The 13,334-nt window shown below is 44.2% G+C and overlaps 1 protein-coding gene across 2 annotated transcripts in view; it reads left to right on the top strand.

The window, feature by feature from the left end:
• The window catches only part of SLC17A8 (solute carrier family 17 member 8), a 65,594-nt gene that overhangs the window by 5,405 nt on the left and 46,855 nt on the right, over positions 1-13,334 (top strand). The window lies entirely within an intron of this gene.

A 13,334-nucleotide genomic window follows, 5' to 3' on the forward strand; every position in this document is an offset into this window, starting at 1 on the left:
ATTTTTTTTAATTTTAATTTTTAAAATAATGGAGATGGGAGTCTCACCATGTTGATTAGGCTGGTCTTAAACTCCTGGGCTCAGGAGATCTTCCTGCCTTGGCCTCCCGAAGTGCTAGAATTACAGGCACGAGCCACCACACCCTGCCTAGTTTTAACTGCAAATAGGAAAATACAGCAACCATGACCTGCTAGCAGCTCTGGAAGTAGAAGTGTGCTTGCCCATCAAAGGGAATTGGGGAGTGCACTATGGTGTCTATGACAGCCCACCCACTGCACCGCTCAGATCAACTTGCTTCTCACATGAAGTTCACTCCATCCAGGTACAGCTTCTCCAAGACTCTATGGTTGTAATTCCCGAGGAGCCTTCCAAAGAAGAGTTTTAAGACAGACTCCAGGCCCCACTATGATGACTGGTCCCTCCTCTCCACCCGTTTTTGATTCCCCTCACTTTTGTTTGCTTGTCTGATGGGTTGCCCCAGATCTTCATCCCTGAGAGGTCTAAATCCCTGGTTAACATAACCTCACCAGGTCATGGTTGCTGTATTTGCCCACTGACAGTTAAAAACTAGCCAAGGAAGTATCAGGAGGTGTCCCAGCAGATCATCTGGGTGCCAAACATATTTCTTCCTGCTCCCATGATGAAGTGACAGTTCTGATTCCTCCTGAGATTAGGATCCATGACCCTTACCACTGTAGTGACTTCTTGCCATGTCTTCTGGTCTTGGCACAAGGACCCCAAAGTGACTGAGCAGCAGTCATAACCATATGTTGACTGGGATTTCCATTGTGTTCCTAAATGGAAGAATTCTTCCTTGTGAATCAGGATTTCTAACTCCTCAGAGCCTAAGTTGAAGAGATGAGATATTCCTCAGGTGGGTTACTGGGAATGATGGCGAGTGGTGCCACTCCTTCTCTCATGCCTTGTTTCTTTGACCTGTGTGTTCTGCCCAGTGGGCACACAGCACCATATCATAACTGTTGGGTATTTTGTTTATTTGTTTGGGATGGAGTCCTGCTCTGTTGCCCAGGCTGGATGCAGTGGCTTGATCTCGGCTCACTGCAACCTCGGCCTCCTGGGTTCAAGCAATTCTTCTGCCTCAGCCTCCCGAATAGTGGGATTACAGGCATCCACCACCGTGCCTGGCTAATTTCGTATTTTTAGTAGAGATGGGTTTCGGTATTTTGGTCAGGCTGGTCTCGAACACTTGACTTCAAATGATCCGCCTGCCTCAGCCTCCCAAAATGCTGGGATTGCAGGTGCATAACTGTTGGTTTATGGAATATACTGCATCCTGGAGGATAGCACCTTACCCTCCCAGGGCTTCATCTCCAAGCTGATGTCGCAGCTGCATCTTTAAGAAACTTCTTCAGAGGCCGGGTGTCATGGCTCACACCTGTAATTCCAGCACTTTGGGAGGCCAATGCAGGTGGATCATTTGAGGTCAGGAGTTGGAGACCAGCCTGGCCAACATGGTGAAGCATGTATTTTCTACTAAAAATACAAAAAATTGCCAGGCGTGGTGGCGGACACCTGTAATCCCAGCTACTCAGGAGGCTGAGGCAGGAGAATTGCTTGCTTGAACCCAAGAGGCAGAGGTTGCAGTGAGCTGAGATAGAGCCACTGCACTCCAGCCTGGGCGATAGAGCAAGACTCCGTCTCAAAAGAAAAAAAAAAAAGCTTCTTTAGCTCTGGCAGGCTGTCAGCTTCTGGATGGTGTGGTATATGGTGGTGCTTGTGCATCCCATTGTCATGTGTCCACTGCTATGCCATCTTCACCATAAACTGGGTGTCTTGGTCCGAGAAAATTTGATGTGAGATCCCATGTTGAGAAATCAGACACTGAATCCTCAGATAGTGACGCTGGCTGAGACCTGTAGTCTGAATAGGCAAACTCATACATGGAATATTTCAACCCAGTCAGGATGAATTGCTACCCTTTCCAGGATGGAAGGGGTCTGTTACAAACAACTTGTGACCAAGAGACTGGTTTGTTCCCTCAGGAATTGTGCCATCTCAGGGGCTCAGCATTGGTCTTGTTGCTGACAGCAGCAGGAGCTAGCTCAGTCCTGGTGAGTGGGAGCCCCGACATAGCCTCCATCCCTGCTGCCATGGTTACTCTGTTCACAAGTGCACTGCTCTAGCACTGGGTGGCTGAGGACGGAAGCTAGCTGACATCAGCTGGCCAAGTCAGCCTGCCTATCGTCTGTTTTGTGCCTCTTCCAAGTGGCATGTGATAGTGTGCAATCAGGAGAGCTCATACTAGGCATCCACTCTTACAGATTGATCCACATCTCTTCCCCAGATCTTCCTCCCAGTCCTCCAATATTGCTTTATCTGGCCCCTGACTTCCAGTGAACTCATTCACCACTGCCTATCAGTCCATGTATATCCTTACCTTTGAATGTTTCTCTTTTCATACAAAATGTGTGGCCAGGAGACTGCTCAAAACTCTGCCTATTGGGAGGCTTCCCCTCTCACTGTCCTTCAGGGCCATCCCTGGGTGGGCTGAAGTATAGCAGCAGTCCATTTGCAACATGCTCTGACATACCAAATTGACCAGCTCTGGACCAAACTCAGTTTTTTTCCTCCTGGAATTTGTTCACAGGTGTGAGCTCATGGAGAGGCATTGGTATAGCAGATATAGGTCATGTGGAAAACTGGCCCCTCTGACATGGGATTACTTGTGTCCTGTGGCCCTGCTGGTGTTAGATTCCAGATGGACCACTTCCGTCTTACGATGGACAGTTGGACTTCGCAGATCTGATAGTACCTAGCTCATGATGGTGGTTTTGGCTGCATGGTCTCTTGATATTCCATGGTCAGATGCTGTGTCTCCACCAGGACTCAGTAACATGCCATGAGATGTTTTTTGTCTGTTGTATATTTCTCTACTAGAGATGACAAGGCCTTGTCCCAGAATCCTAAGGCTCTATGCTATATTTCTCCTATTGAGTTTTGCCAGAAACCTCATATAGTATCTTTTCCTATTCAGATGCCTTTGGTACCAAGGGTATGCTGGAGAATACAGCTCTAGTGGCAAGATCACTCTTATTGCAGCCTAGACTTGCTACAGAACATTTTCTTGTTTTGAGATTTCGTTAAAAACCAGCAGCCTTTTATGTCACGGAATAAGTGGGTTAGAACAATATTCCCAAGTGTTGAATACACAGCCTCAAAAACCCAAAGAGGTCTGCCAACCATTGTGCTTCTTCCTTAGTGGCAGGAAGTTCAAAGCACAATAACTTTTCCTTCACTTTGAAGGGAACGTTCTGGAATGTCTCAAACACTAGACTCCTGTGAACTTCGCCCATGTGATGGACCTGTGATCTTTGTAGCAATTATTTCTCACCCTCTGGAGCACACATGTCTTACTGAGGCATCCAGAGTACTTGTCAGTTCTTGCTCCTGAGGTCTAAACAACATAATGTCATCTATTGGTCATAATAGATCAATGTGATGTTCTGCAGCAGGTCCAGAAGGTCTCTCTGACTATATTATGAGAGAGAACAATCCACGGATATATACTGTCATTCATCTCATGTCATTGTGAACTTCTTAGCCTCCTTTCTAATGGATATGGAAAGAATGCACCAGATCAAGACAGGCAAGCTATGTACATGAGTTAAGAGTGTGTGGTAGTTCCCTGTCATCCACCGTAATCCCTTCTTTTTTTTTTTTTTTTTTTTTGCAGGGGGCTAGGCTGGTGAATTACATTAGGATCTAATGGGGGCTACCACCCCTGCATCCTTTAAATCTCTGAAGGTGCAATAATCTCTGTCATTCTGCATAATATAATACTGTTTTTGATTTATCTTCTTACCCAGGGATGACAGTTTTAAGGACTTCCATTTGACTTTTTTCTATTACAATAGCTTTTATTCTACAAGTCAAGGAACCACTGAAAGCGTTTTCCAAATGCTAGGTGTCTCTCTTCCAATTATACATGTGGGAATTATACATGGGGAAATGACCACTGGGTGGGTCCATGGACATGAACTCACTATGAGACAATCCTGTGCCAGGACTCTACTTATTACCTGACCTCCATAAGCCCCACTCTAATGGAGGAAGAATAGTGCTATAAATCCCTGAGTATCAACATCAATTTGCCCCTTTATCCAAAAGTCTGCAAAAGATCGAGGTATTTCTCTTTCTTCAGTGTATGTTTACCCAAATTAATGGTGGTAGAGTCCTTTGGGGAAGGACTGTGGGCATTACGACTGCATTTCCTTCTGTGGTGTTGCAGGTTCCTTGGTCACGGAACCTTCGGTCTTCTCCTTCAGTCTTTGGATTCTGGCCTAGAAACTGGGCAAGAGAGTGTGACTTTCCATTGGGGTGGCCAGCCTTAGCCTACTGCCCACTTATCAGCTCTTTATCTTTTCTGGTTTTATGTATATGAAGCAATACCCTTAGTGGCTGCCCATTTTTTTTTGTTCCTTGGAGCACCATGTTCTGTGAGTCATCTCTGAAATTCCTATGGGCTGATTCCCTAACTGTCGTTCTGAATTTTCTGCCCTTACCTATGATGGTTAAGTGCTGCCAATCATCCCAATTGCCACTGGTTCTGGAGCAGCACCTTCTACTGTGAGCCTCAGCCAGCAGAGGACAGCAGCTTCTGAGCATCAGTGGTGCCTGTGGCCCCATCACCACTGCATTCCTTATTATCTTAGGAGCAGGAGTATTCCTCAGGCCTCCTGAGAAATATAGTTCGTTTGTGGGTTTTCTGGTCTTATATAGAAAATCCATTCCTGCATAGTCATTTATTTGAGCCTTTTGATCTTTCTTTATAATCTGCTATAACAGTTCCCAACATTTCTCATTTTTAAAGAAAATAAGTTAAAGAGAGACCTTTTAATTGATCAAGAGTGTGATCAACATTAAAGATATATCAATTATGGAATTCTTATATTCCAAATAATAGAGATCAAAACTTTACTTAAAGGAATAGAAGATAGCCAATTTAATTATCAGTAATTCATCTCTATGACTGGTTCAAATTCAGCAATTTTTATACCAGGCATTAAAAAATGAAATAGGCTTATAAATTAGGTTTATATAACAGTGAAGGAAAAGAGAGGATGTAGACCTGGACCAACAAAAATAAGGACACTCTTGTGGCCTTAGGCATTCTCTCCTGGAATGGATAATTTTTTATTCTTTTATTTATTTATGTATTTGAGACAGGGTCTTACTCTGTCACCTAGGCTGGAGTGCAGTGGCACAATCATACCTCATGGCAGCCTCAACCTCCCAGGCTCAAGTGATCCTTCCACCTCAGCCTCCCGAGTAGCTGAGACTACAGTTGCGAGCCACCATGCTTGGCTAATTTTTAAAATATTTTGTAGAGAAGAAGGTCTCGCTATGTTGCCTAGAATGGTCTCGAACTCCTGGGCTTAAACCATCCTCCCACCTCAGCCTGTCAGATTGCTGGGATTACAGGCATGAACCACTGTGCCCAGCTTTCAAGTTATTTTTTTTTAAAGTCATGGTGGCCATATCCTATATCTCTGTGTATAATGTAATAATGACTAGAAATTAGTACAGAATTATATTTTAAAAGTCACCAGGCTACTCTGGACATATCTATTTTGTTTAAGTTTCCAAGAACTGTATTAGCAGTTTATCAGGACCATTTCTCTTAAGGCCTTTGCCGGGATGTTAGACCCTGTGTCATGGGACCATGCCCCCTTTATTAGTTTCCTAGGGCTGCTGTAACAAAGTACCACAAACTAGGTGGCTTAAAACAACAGAAACTTATTCTTTCACAATTCTGGAGACCAGAAGTCCAAACCCAAGGTGTTGGCAGGGCCAAGCTCCCCCTGAAGGCTCTGAAGGAGGCCTCATGCTTGCCTCTTGCTGGCTGCTGGTAGCTGCTGGGAATCCCAGGCATGCCTTGGCTTGTGGATGCATCGCTCCGATTGCTGCATTTGTTGTCACATGGCCTTCTCCCCTGGTGTCTGTGTCTATGTGTTCAAATTCCCCCCTTCTTATAAGGACACCAGTCATGAAATCAATCTATTATGACCTCATGTTAACTTGATTATATCTGTGAAGACCCCATTTCCAAATAAGGCTACATTCACAGGTATCGGGGGTTAGAACATCAACATATCTATTTTGGAGGACACAATTCAATCTACCTCCCATATTGACGAACTCTCCCTTATCCAACTTTATTACCCTACTCCCTCCAAATCTATTACATTCAGGATCCATTCCCAGGCATACTTTCCTGCTTCTTGATGTAAATGTTCATCAGATTATACGACTCCTGCTCCCAATATCTTTTCTTAGCTCAAAAGTATATTTTCTCATCTAAAGTTTATATTCTCTCCTTTTACAACTTCTCCCAAATACTTTTACAACAATCAAATTTTCTAAGTGCTTCTTAAAGGTTAGTAAGGTCTATAGATTCAATACCTACAGAGTAAAGCAACCATATTATATATCTTGACATAGACACACTACATATTAACACATAGAAATAGGCTCCACTTCTGCAAGGAAATATGTTGTATCATTCAAAGTTCTTAGTTGCAATCAACAGAATCCACTCTAGCTAAAGTGGAATGAAATTTCGTAAGGAATGTTAGGAATTGGGCTGGGGGCAGTGGCTCACCCCTGTAATCCCAGCACTTTGGGAGGCCAAGCCCGGCAGAGGATCACCTGAGGTCTGGAGTTTGAGACCATCCTGGCCAACATGGTGAAATCCCATCTCTACTAAAACTACAAAAATTAGCCAGGCATGGTGGTACGTGCCTGTAATCCCAGCTACTTGGGAGGCTGAGGCAGGAGAACTGCTTGAACCCAGGAGGCAGATGTTGCAGTGAGCCGAAATCCCACCACTGCACTCCAGCCTGGGCAACAGAGCAAGACTCCATCTCAAAACCATAAATAAATAAAAAATAAAAGAATGTTAGGAATTGTTCAGACTTCCTGGAAGGATCAGGTCTGGATGCTGTATCTCCAGGAAAAAGCAGCAGAGAACATTTACCACTAGACTGTTCTGGATAAAACACAGCTGCCACCACTGCCTGACTCTAAGTGCTGATTATATTCATGACTTGTTCCAGAAATTCTGCCACAGCAGTCACAGAGAAGCCAGTTGCCTCTGTTGCATTTGAAACCATCTGCACTGCCATTCCCCTGCATGCTGTATCCTCTTCTTGTTCTGTCCCGTATCTAAATCTCATTCAAGTGCTTTGGATTTAGCAGAGTCCACCTCTCATGCCTGCATTGTAGCTGCAAGAGAGCCTAGGAAAAGTAGGGTTTTTTTTTTTTTTTTTTTTTTTGCTGCTCCAGCAAGATTCAAAATATCAAGAAGTCATTAAGATATTGGACAGCTATAAACGATGGTTGTCTGCTACATATGTGTGCTACTAGTCTAATTTTTATTTTTTAACTTTTGATACAGACATGGGTACAAAACATATTTTTCTAATATCTTGATTTTAACTACTAGAAAAGTAACAGTGCAAGTATAACATTAAATGGCAACTGAGCTCACTGTGGAAGTGATAATAGGGAGTGGTGGGGACTGTGGTAAATTGAGAGCCAAGTGTAGCCATGACAGAGTGAGAGCTTGATTATTTCAGGTCTTCAGATTTTTCAAAATGAACAAGAAATCCGAGGTTTTATATGTTTGCTTATTTCTGCTTTTTTAAGCTATCTCCTGGTATTTATTTATTTATTTATGTATTTAATACAATTTTTAAAAGTAGAGATGGCGGTCTTACTATGTTGCCCAGGCTGGCCTCAAACTCCTGGCCTCAAGCAATCCTCTCACCTTGGCCTCCCAAAGTTCCAGGATTACAGATGTGAGCCACTATGCTGGGCCTTGGTTTTTAAACTCTGTCAATTAATCTAAATTCTTTTTTTTTTTTTTTTTTTTTTTTGAGATGGAGTTTTGCTCTTGTCACCCAGGCTGGAGTGCAAAGGCACAATCTTAGCTCACTACAACCTCTGCCTCCTGGGTTCAGGCGATTCTCCTGCCTCAGCCTTCTGAGTAGCTGAGATTACAGGCATGCACCACCATGTCCAGCTAATTTTGTATTTATAATAGAGACGGAGTTTTGCCATGTTGGCCAGGCTGGTCTTGAACTCCTGACCTCAGGTGATCTGCATGTCTTGGCCTGCCAAAGTGCTGGGGTTACAGGCATGAGCCACCGTGCTCAGCCAATTAATCTAAATTCTAAAAAAAAAAAAAAAAAAAAAAAGCAAAGACCCATACACACATTATACCAGATAAACAAAACATGGCTATGGGCCACATATGGCCATTGGGCTTTCAGCTTGTCATCTGTGACTTAGGCTTTTAAAGCCATAGAGACTATCTTTTTTTCCTCTTTTTCATCTAATGATCCCTGCTGAGGTAAGAAGCAGTGACTCTCTGCTTAAATGGGGGGATAAGAAAGGGTCAAATTACCAGGAGAAAACAAAAACAGCATAGGTTAATACCTCAAAATCTATGAAGCTGGGCTGAGTGCTAGGGATTTTTGGTTCCTGACTTTCTGAACTTATAATCTACTGGAAGAGGCAAATATTAATTTTAAAAATGAGAGGCATAGGTACTGTGAGAGCATTGACTGGGCTGGCGTTGGCCAGGTGCACTTTATTGAGCTACTTTTGAATGTGGTGTGCTGAAATCCATGCTGATAAGATCCTATTTCAAATCTCAAACTAGCTCTGGAGATCGTATTTTAAAGCCTCCTTCCCTTCTTTAAAATTTACCATTTATTGATTATTTATCAAGTGCCAGGAATTACGCTAAGCGTTTTGTAACTCGGTCTCATTTAACGTTCACAGTAGTCCTATCTTCCTTTCATAAATGAGGGAACTCAGGTTGAGGGAAGTTAGGTAATTTGCTCAAGGCCACATACCTAATAAATACCACAGTCAGCATTGAACCCAGGACTGTCTGTCTCCAGGGCATGTTCTCTTAATCCCACTGCAATACTCCTTCTCCAGAACCTTTAAAAAAAAGTCTCTGTAGGTAAAGCACTCGCTATTTGTCAGGCGCTTTCTGATTAGTTTCTGTGGCACACTGGTAGCAATAGGCTGGATAGCAAATCTCGGTTGTGTTCTCCCTTCACCAGCTGCAGCTGGATGATCCTTGGACAAGTTTTTTTGCTTGTTTGTTTTGTTTTGTTTTTGTTGTTGTTGTTGTTTTGTTTTGTTTTTTAAGTCCGAGTTCTCAGTCTGTCACCCAGGCTGGAGTGCAGTTCACTGCAACCTCCACCTCCCAGGTTCAAGTAATTCTCCTGCTTCAGCCTCCTGAGTAGCTGGGATTACAGGCGCTCGCCAGCACACCCGGCTAACTTTTTTGTATTTCTAGTAGAGATGGGTTTTCACCATGTTGGCCAGGCTGGTCTTGAACTCTGAGTTCAGGTGGTCCACCTGCCTTGGCCTGCAAAGTGTTGGGATTACAGCCGTGAGCCACTGTGCCCAGCTGGGCAAGGTTTTAAATATTCTGAGTCTCAGTCTTCTGAGCAGTAAGATGGGGATAACTCCTATTTGTCAAGACTATTTTGAGGATTAAGGGAGATAATATATATTTTATAGAAACCTCCTGGAGTGCCTAGAGTATAGCAAGTAGTCAAAGTCCTTCAGTTAATTTTCTTCTTCCAGTAGAATAGCAACTGAAGGATTGTGTAAAAGACAGCATGAGCTAAATGGGACCTTTTCAGAGGGCAAATTTGAATGCTGTATTTGTTTGCTAGGGCTGCCACAACAAAATACTACAGAATGGGTGGCTTAACCAACAGAAATTTATTTTCTCACAGTTCTGGAAGCTAGAAGTCCAAGATCAAGGTTTGATTTCTCCTGAGGTCTTTGTCCTTGGCTTGCAGATACTGCCTTCTTGCTATGTCCTCAGATGGCTTTCCTCTATGCATATGCATCCCTGGTGTCTCTGTGTGTCCAAGTCTCTTTTTATTTATGTATTTTTTTGAAACAGGGTCTCACTCTGTCACCCAGCCTGGAGTGCAGTGGCGAGATCATAGTTCACTGTAGTGTCCAACTCCTGGGCTTAAGTGATCCTCTCCCCTCAGCCTCCCAAGTAGCTGGGACCACAGGCATCCATGCCACCACACCTGGCTCAAATGTCCTCTTCTTATAAAGACATTATGCATATTAGATGAGGGCCCGCCCTAAGGGCCTCATTTAACCATAATTACTTCCTTAAGCACCTTATCCTAAACATAGCCACATTTGGTGGTACTGGGGGTTAAGACTTCAACACATGAATTTTGGGGCACACATTTCAGTTCATACCAAATACGGTGAGCAAGTAAATTGATTTAAAGATATTGTTTTATATATATATATTTAACTTTAGACAGGATCTCTCTATATTGCCCATGCTGGTCTTGAACTCCTGGGCTCAAGGGATCCTCCTGCCTCAGCCTCCCAAACTGCTAGGATTGCAGGTGTGAGCCACCACGCCCAGCCAGTAAATGGATTTTTAAAATTCGTAAAATTATCTGCAAGTTCTCTCACTTTGTGCTCCAAATGTTGATCTTATTACCTATAAAACGAAACAAAACAAAACCTTTTCTGCAATTAGTGGGACCATTTGAATTGCAAAGAAATAGTTCTTTAAGTGCCTAAGGGCTAGTTAGCATATCTTAGGCAATTAGACCCCTGGGGCTTGGATGTTTGCTGGACAACTGTGTCTGAGAACAGAGAGCAGGCACCTCCCTAGTGTGCAGAAGGCCAGCAGTCCGCAAACCACAGCTGTCTATATTTGGAGAAACAACAATGAGAATGTCACTCTAGAAAGAATGAAGATTCTCTGATCTAAAAGACCAACTTCAGTCAAGCAGGGAAGGAAAACTAAATGGGATAAATAGCTATTATGGGTAATTAAAGTCCTCCAACTCCTAAGAAATGAGTTCGTTTTTCTTCTCTTATTCTTAAATAACTTTCTCGTCTCCTCCCCTTTTTATAAAGCTTTTTTTCTGGGCAGGGATGAATAGATCCTTAACCCTGTCTATAAGTGCTTCAAGCCAGGAGTGATGTCTGGAATTGATCCACCAATTCCATTCAGTTGGACAAGGATTCATTGCTTCCAGGCACGATGCTGAACATGGAGAATAAAGATGAGTTGGAAATGGTCCTGGGATCAGGGAGACCTTCATTCATATATGGACACAAATCAGTGACTATTTTTTTTTTTTTTTTTCCCGAGACAAAGTCTCACTCTGTCACCCAGGCTGAAGTGCAATGGCGCCATCTCGGCTCACTGCAACCTCCGCCTCCTAGGTTCAAGAGATTCTCCTGCCTCAGCCTCCCGAGTAGCTGGGATTACAGGCGCCAGCCACTATGCCCAGCTGATTTTTGTATTTTTAGTAGAGACAGGGTTTCATTCATCATGTTGGTTAGGCTGGTCTCTAACCCCTAACTTCAGGTGATCCACCCGCCTCAGCCTCCCAAAGTGCTTGGATTACAGGCATGAGCCACCGTGCCTGGCCCAAATCAGTGGCTATTTACTTAGCACCTACGCTGCTGAATGAAAATGACTCTAACTCCATGTGAGAAGTGTTCTAACAGAGGAATGTATAAAATGCCAAGGAAACACCAGGGATGGCAGAGACCCTAACGTTCAGGCAATGTCTATTCATTTATTGGTGGTAGTGTGTTAGTCTTTGTAGGGTCGGCTCATGTATCTCTGTGAGATAAATATTTATTGTACAGAAGAGGATATGTGAGATTCAGAGAGGCCAGGTTATTTGCCCCCAAGTCACACAGCTCGCGTATCAGTGGCAGAGCTGGAAATCAAATCCAGGTTATCTGACTGCCCAGAAGCCTGGTGTGTTCCATGATACAGGGTGAGGGGGTTCTCAGTCTTCCTCTGTGAGCTAGGCTATACAAGAAATGGCCATTATGCCATTATACTTTTAAAACAAATCAAATCTGGTCAGGCATAGTGGCTCACACCTATAATCCCAATACTCTGGGAGACTGAGATGGGTGGATCACTTGAGGCCAGAAGTTCGAGACCAGCCTGGCCAACATGCTGAAACCCTGTCTCTACTAAAAATACAAAAATTAGCCAGGCGTGGTGGCCTACGCCTGTAATCCCAGCTACTCGGGAGGCTGAGGTACAAGAATTGCTTGAACCTGGGAGGCGGAGGTTGCAGTGAGCCAAGACTGTGCCACTGCACTCCAACCTGGGTGACAGTGCAAGACTCCGTCTAAAAAAAATAAATAAAACAAATCAAATCTGACTCTGAGCCCCCTGCCTAGGGGAAGTTAGATTTCTGTTCATTTTGGTGCTCCCCTTTTGCCACAGCAATGTTGTGTAAAGGACTCACAAACAACTCAGGAGGTCCTGCTGATTGTTGATCCTCATTTGCTCCTGAGCCCATGATCCCTTGAAGTGGTGGCTCAGCTGCCACTTTGGGCAAAGGAAAGTGAGATCCTGTGCTCAGACCCCTCCCCACAGCTCCCGATATCCCATCTCCAACTGGAGAGCTGCTGTGAGGGGCTGGCTTCAGGTCAGCCAGCTATAGGTCCTACTTCTTGGGGAGCCCACAGCTCCTTCTTTCAGGGCTTTCCCTTTGATCATTACTTTCCCCTTCTTTCTCCCCATCTCCCGTACTGTATATCTTCCCTCTGGAGAGTCTTGGGATGTCTAAAATGACACTGTGCACACAGAGGGTGCTTGTGTTGGTTCAGGTCTTCCAAGAAAGCAGATACCAAGACAGGACTCGGCACATATGAGACATGGTCTCGCTGTTTCCAAGGCTGGAGTGCAGTGGCACAATCACAGCTCACTGCAGCCTCAAACTCTTGAGCTCAAGTGATCTTCCTGCCTCAGCCTCCCAAAGTACTTGGATTACAGGCATGAGTCACTACACCTGGCCAAGAGATTTATTGAGGGAAAATGGGGAAGGAGCTGGAGGAGGCTGGGAGAGCATTCAAACTGCTACCTGTGTAGGAGAGAGGGAAAGAAGAAAAGCTAGGTGGGAGGTGGGAAGACTTTCAGACTATACTACAATACTGGGAAATTTTGGCATGGCCAGTGCGGAGTCCTGGAGCCAGTCACTGTCAGAGGAGTCCTGCCTCTGGCAGGAAAGAACAGCTTCACATCCCTGCGGTGCTCAGTTCTTGGCAGAATAACAGCCTGTGAGAAAGAAGCGCTGTCCCCACGCCAAATGGGTGGTTGATTCAGAGCACAGCAGCTGGGGCTGTCTGCAATTAAGCACTGCAAAGCCCCACAGCGCTTTCAGTTTTCATTAGCCTTCATCTAAAGCATCTGCATGTATTTAGAGAGTGCTAAGCTTATGACTGGTGACACTTTATTAATAGCAATAGTGATAGTACTTACC

Source organism: Pongo abelii, chromosome 10 (genome assembly GCF_028885655.2).
Source record: "Pongo abelii isolate AG06213 chromosome 10, NHGRI_mPonAbe1-v2.0_pri, whole genome shotgun sequence".
In the NCBI taxonomy this organism is placed as follows: Eukaryota; Metazoa; Chordata; class Mammalia; order Primates; family Hominidae; genus Pongo; species Pongo abelii.